Here is a 7,370-nt window from a genome sequence, read left to right as displayed (position 1 = left end):
AACTAAAAAAACAGACACACACTGCACTAACAAAGATCCTCCACACTTTTGGCTTTTTTGTTACTTTTTAAAAAGTAAGTTGTAAACAAATTCTGTAAGCACATTTTAAAGAACATTTGTTTTTTCACTGCTCTATTAATGAGAATTAACCCTTAACCTCTGACCTGCTGATATTTGGACAAACAACAATCATGAGAAGGTTGTTGGGCGACCTCTAGTGTTAACTCGTCGCCATCAAGCTCAAGAAGTCCACGCTTAATACCATTCTATTTGGCTCATAAAGAATCACCGAAATTTAATATTTTATAAGTTCAAACTCCCTGACCTATGGAAGAAGAAAACATTCTCTGTTCACCCTGAAGGGACAAATGCAGATAATTTATTCTGTTTGCGTCAGAAAGCGTTTTTGCCCAGAGGCAAATTGAATCGCCTGAAGCACATAGGGGCACCTGCAAGGGAGTTGAAGATAACGCAAGATAACATTATTACACAAACAACCATGAACGTTGTATAGGCGTTTAGTTCATGTCTTTATGTTCATGTTTGATATTAAACTAGTTCCTTTTTAAATTTCCTCAGACCGTATTTATATAAAAAAAAGACGATCTTCACCTGATAGACAAACTGAACAAACTGAATTCATTTTGGTTCACAATCTGTCTCTTTTACTTCATGTGTAATATCGCTTACACGACTGCCAATATTATAGTCCCTACCCAAATAATCAATCAATTTAATATGTATTTGTTCAAGAGAAAGACAAAAAAGGATGAGGCAAAAAATGAGTGTTTACTTTTAGAATTATCGGCCGTCTAGCAAGTACATTCAGCTGCCCCTAATCAGCATAAATCATGCAGTAGCAGGTTGGCGAGATGGAGACGCTGTGTAAAGCGCCCCCAGGCGGTAGGCCATTTGCTTGGGGCTAGACGCATAAACAGCCGGCTACCCTTCCTTCTCTCACAGCAATGAATAGAATATCTTGCAGGTTATGATAAACAAACACAGGCTGTTATTCGTATCATATTAGAAGCTTAATATTTTAAGAAGGTTATATGATACAGTCATGGGATGTTGTTGGGTTCAACTGCTTACTATTACCCTTTCAGACATCTTTGGTTTTAGGAAAAGTAAAAATCATTAAAAAAAAAAAAAATCGGATTTTAGGAAATCATTTCGTACAACTATTTGCTTGCAATAAACATGTCATTAACATGTGTAATATTTTGTGTTGATAAAACATTGTATACTGGTAGGACAATTGCCTTTTAGTCAGTCTACGGATTATAATTTTGTTTTAATCATTCACTCTTTGTCAAAAGACTTTATTTCAAAAGAAATTAGTTCTAGCCATTCGCATCAACGTGTAATAAACTGATTTGCATAATTTAGTTTTTGAATACTATTTTAAGCTGCATGCTACTTTTGTTGAACGGTCATTGTAATAATGTCACAAACAAAATGTAAGATCCGATACGCACACGCGCACAACAAATTAGTATTAGTTTGCACAATAATGTCCCCTACATTATTACAATTCACGATTTTACGGCTGTAGAGAAGTATTCTGAAGACAAATAGGGCATCATTGATATGTCAATAAACCAAATGTTAATTAATGTATAATTTAAAGCATCATCCAACTTACATAAACTGTTTGTAGTATGGAGAGGCAAAAGATTTTATTTTCTCAGGATTTAATTTAAAACATTGTTTCCACTTTGAGTAATATTCTTGACAATTTTGAGAATGTGTCCAACCTCCGTATAGTGTACATTTTAGACAAAAAGAAAACATTAAAAAGAACTCAAATATGAACAGTAAATCATCATTTGTTTATACATATTATAAACTAAGCAAATAAACAAATAAATGTCAATGAGTAAGTATAATGGAGGAATGGTGTGGGGTGGGGTGGGGGGGGGGGCATTGATTCCCTAGAAGCCCGCATAGAATACTGCCCTCTATGTCTCGATTTTAAAAACAATCTTAACCTGCGTAGGTTGATGCAATGCTATGGGCATTAAACACAACAGTCGCTAATAATATGGCATTTACTATAACACTTGATTGTCATTTCTCATAAACTGTTTCTTTTGTAAAGTCGTTTCCCGTTGAGGGGTTGGACAATCGCAAAACACTCGCGGGTTATCTAGTTATACATACACCAAACCAATTGTGAATTCTCAGATGGGAAGCCGGACCCCTTAACTTTCTTGCCCGTCTGCTGCTCACTGAGAGAGTTTTGTCAGTAGAAACTTGTATGGTTATATTTTACTCGGGGGTTAAATTAAAAATTGCTATGAATTAACACGTCAGTGATCTTATAAGATGTGGGAGTCCATGGCCAGTTATAGATCCCTAGTGGAGTTTGTATTCTCATTGTTTTGAAGGAACTGTTCCCAAGTTTGTTTCCAATATCAAACTGTTTCCGAAGCTGGATTTTAACTTAGGGCAGTATTTTGTACTTGCGTCATCCGCTCAAGAACAATGATTTAGTCTTTGTTATTTTACAGCTCCTTGACCCCCATGAGGTCAAATGTCAAAAGAGTCTCGCAAAGAAAGCAAGTTTTTCAATCTCAGTGTCGAACTGGCTACCTTGGTTTGGAATTCCATTGTCTCAGTCACAGTTGTTTTGTTTTGTTTTTGAAAAAAATCCAACATTCATCTATAAAGACCTTGTTTTTTCTATAAAGAAAAAAAATTGAAACTGTCTATACAAGTCTAGATTTATCATTTTGATTGGTTTCTGTTTATAAATGGATAAACAGCTGTGCGTTTACAAAACACCAATATTGTCTTAGACAGTAGGTTCAATAGCATCAGCTTGTAATAATTTAGCACATATTATACCCCACCCCTCCCCACCCCTCCCCTCAAATGCCTAGGACTGATTTTCCCTCCAAAGTCGGATCACATTTGTGATAAAAGTCAGCTCAACTGCTGGCATTCGGAATATTGTAGTTTAATTACTAGCGGTCAGTGAAGCGTACTGAACACGAGTAGCGAGAAGGCTACAAAGAATAAAGAAAAGAAGAGGAAAGAAGAGTGGGATGAGACGAGGACATTTCGGCACTATCTGCCGCCTTAGACCCCACGGCATCAGAAACCCTCTCTCCTCACTCGTCAGCCTTGTCGGGTGGATAAAACTAACTGAGTCAGTCTCCGAGACGATCATGATGACGATGATGGGTCCCGCCGTCACACAAGACGCCACGGAGCAACCAAGTTTGCAATTTTACCGGCACGCCGCGAACCACGCCCCGGGACACGCTTCCATTTCAGCCGCAAAGGGTCAAGAAAATATGCTTTTAAGGTTTTGAATTTCAATATCTGGGCCATCGTTAATTTCTTGATGCAATTATAGGGGGAGACTGCCGCAGCTTGAGGCAGTTAAAAGCCCGAGGTAAGAAACGTGGGAGTTGAGAAACCTCCTGTCGTAGCCTAGCCTAAGGTTGATACATGCATGCTGATTAGGAGCCATTATTCAACTATGTCTTCTTTCTCTCCTACTATGACTCTTCAAATATTAAACAAAAATACTTTCCCCCCAAAAAAGAGCTCACACAAAAAGTTTGGAGTTTGCAATGTTGACGCGTCTCTTTTTTTGACTAAAGTCGTGATATCGTCACGGCTTAATGCCGTTGGTGTTTAGTAAAAGTCTAATAGTGATGTGATTTAGGATGAGCTGGTACGTTACACAAATCATGGTTGAATTCATGGATGCACGTTTCGATTTGTATCAGACAGTAGGTTAGAGGATTGTCCTATTATACTATCGAGGGATCAGAGTGTACAACACGTCAAACTGAAGATGTCAGATTGTGTAGAATGATACCTCGTAACATAGATCTATACTAGTCTCATCTCTCAAGAAACATCGTCATCTACTCATCAGCATTCTTACGAATTGTCTCAATTCAGTGTCAAGGGAGATGGTACAGTGGGGTATCATGTCCAACCCACCCGCAAGGAGTCAACTCAACACTGTGCGTGAGCGGCATAACTTGCCGTAAATACGAAGCGATCTTCAGGCACCAAACCTCCCACAATTAAACTGATTCAGCGCCCGGCATGTAATGGAGACGAGCGGTTGCAATGGATACTGAAAACTCAAGTCTCCTCTTTTTGGTGTAGCAACAACGCAAGCAATATTCCCAAGTGGTCCCGCGACAAACCAGTAATAATTGATTTTTCCGGAAATCTGGGACGGGTTATATGTCGGTTGGAGGTTTAGATTTGAAGGGATGTTGGGCCATGCGGCAGGTAGTACTCTAATTGGCAGGTGTTTTAAAGACATGCTTTCTTCAATGTGTAAATATGACTGGGTTTAACACTCGTATGAGATCATCAAATACTCGTTGTTTGATGTCACGATCATAACAGACACGCCCATCATCTTCTTTTTATTAGATCACATCACGTGATTGAAACCACGCCACTTATTCATAATTCCCCGCCATTTTTGAACTTTGGAGAAAATGCATAAGTCACTGTCCACTTACAAACATTGGTCAAATAAAAAATTAATTCTTTAAAAAAATGTTTCAAGTAATAATGAATATAAATATGTTTTTTCTGTGTTCGCGTTATATAGCATTACGAAATAACCCTGTTCGATTGGCAAAATCACAAAACAAATATCTATCTATATCAACCACCGTAGCATCATTAAAAAGACCAATAAACCGGAAATCCTTGCTTATATTGCCGCTTTCGTCACTTTCGTTTCATTTGTTCATTGGCTTTTATTCTGCAGCAACTTAGCCACCGCTAAATTAAATCTTGTCACCTAAAAGATGCTACTGAAAAAGTATTGCGTCAAGCAATATTTGAACGTTTTGCGACATAAATATCTATACTATTTCTCAACTATTTAGCAAAGAGAAAAGTGGCGTTGCGTCCGCCAAAAACACGGCACGTAGCGGCTGATGGAACATTATTAACTTATTAATATCTGTATTTTATCTGGGTATGCCAATACTCTAAATATTATGGCTTTATTAATTTGTTGATAGTCCGCACATGTTATTAAGTTACGTAGATATCTCAAAGTGCACATGGCTGAAACAACACGACTATTTACATTAGGTCACTCATTCAGCAAAACCAATTTTAAATCGTCAATGGTAAGCAAAATGACCCAGATACAAATGCTTTACAACTTACGGCACACATACAAAACAATTTTTAAGAATGTTCATGTTACGGTAACTTATTGTACACACTTTCGTCTATTCTATGTTGCCCTTGTCACGTGCCTTTTCGAGAAAGAAAAAAAAAACAGTTTGCGTTTGCACCTACGGCTCTCCGGTCAAATGAGCACATCAATACCAACATACAGACGTTCCGTTGTTTCTTTTAAATTTCAACCTATGGTTGAGCACCCATCTCAAGATGAAACAAGTTCCAGCCGAGTTGGCTATTGTATGGCTCCGACTTTTAACTATAAACCCGAAGGTTGAAAACGCACAGTTTTGTAACCGATAAACGTTTGCGATTTTGAGGCAGCGCTTGTGTCCGGGATAGGAACTAGTGTTAAGGTTTTTGCATAGTAACTCAATGGATCCGGTTCCTGACAGTCCGGATCATCTTCACTAAGATGCGAAATATGCCCGTTATTGCTGAGTGTTTTAGAAACGAGGTTTTATGGTGGCGGATGGAACTTCAGTCAAATAGAAGCCGAAGCCAGAAACATGGTATACAAAATGATTCCCGAAGGAAATTAAAAGAAACACAGTCTTCCTTCGGCTAATATTTCACACCAAAGCGCAGTCTGTTTGGTCTTTGTTTGACCTCTGATCTACTAACTTGATTAATCCTAGATATACTGCTACCACAGAGGAGGAAAAGACACCAGGAATAATGGTCTTGAAACAACTTATAATAACAAAGAAGAAAGACAGTCGTATTAGCACAGGAGATCAGATAGCATCACTCGTCACTAGGTCATTGAGATAATTGCTAAAGCGCGGGAAACGCTTCTAGATTAATTACTCTAGGCTGAAATGAAGCCGTGAACGTGTTTAGCGGCAACACAGCTGCAGAACACTAAGAACTAATGTAGCACTAGCCGCAACTACAGACTGTCAGAGACAGAGTCAGTCCGACAGAGTCAGTCAGACAAAGTCATTCAGACAGAGTCAGTCAGACAAAGTCAGTCAGACAGAGTCAGTCTGACAGAGTCAGTCACACAGAGTCAGTCACACAGAGTCAGTCACACAGAGTCAGTCACACAGAGTCAGTCACACAGAGTCAGTCACACAGAGTCAGTCACACAGAGTCAGACACACAGAGTCAGTCAGACAGAGTCAGTTACACACAGTCAGTCACACAGAGTCAGTCACACAGAGTCAGACAGACTAAAATAAATTATTTGGATAGTTTGTTTGTCTGAGTGAGGATACAGGAAGACAATACAAGATGAATAAACACATTACTCATTATAAACGTTGTCAGGAGTTAACACGCAGCGACCTTTTTAGTTTTGTGCATTATTTTATTTAAACCCAAGTTTAACGAGGATGACCCATCCGGCACAGCTGAACATTTTGGGTCCTCAATTTGTATAAAAATACATCAAAGATAAATTACTAGAAAATAACAAAAATTTGACTAAAAGTGCATTTTAACAAAATAATTTGTAACTGAAAAATAGACAATTAAATACTTCCTTATAGGAATGGACGAAATTACACACCCTATATCAAACACACAATTAAAATTGAGAGATGTATGGTGGCCCTGAAGGGACATCGCACATCGTAAATATCTTTGCAAATATTTGCGATGTCGCAAATATCTTTGCAAATATTTGCGATGTCACAAATATCTTTGCAAATATTGCGATGTCGCAAATATCTTTGCAAATATCTTTGCAGATATTTGCGATGTCGCAAATATTATTGCAAATATCTTTGCAAATATTTGCGATGTCGCAAATATCTTTGCAAATATTCGTGATGTCGCAAATGTCTTTGCAAATATCTTTGCAAATATTTGTTATGTCGAACATTTTATCGCATACCTTGTCGCATACTTCGTCGCATAGTTTGCATATTTGTGTCCGATATTTATTCAAGAGCCTAGAAGGTTGTTTGGGTTCCAGCCTTCATTCCATTACTATGTACACAGCGAGTTGTACTATGTACACAACGAGTTACATTTTTGGGGCTGTGCGTGCTATCCGGTGTGCCACGTGCGCCTTGACTAAAGGCTAGTGCAAGTTGTAATGGCATCAAAACAAAACACGCGTTGACTGTATCCGACTATCCGCCCGTGTGTACATGTTAATGGAATGAAGGCTGGAACCCAAACAACCCTTTAGGCTCTTGAAAAATTTCTCGCCACAAATATGCAAACTATGCGACAAA

Source organism: Asterias amurensis, chromosome 3 (assembly GCF_032118995.1).
Source record: "Asterias amurensis chromosome 3, ASM3211899v1".
Classification (NCBI taxonomy): Eukaryota; Metazoa; Echinodermata; class Asteroidea; order Forcipulatida; family Asteriidae; genus Asterias; species Asterias amurensis.
The sequence above is the reverse complement of the archived record's forward strand: the minus strand, read 5'-3'. Positions refer to the sequence as shown.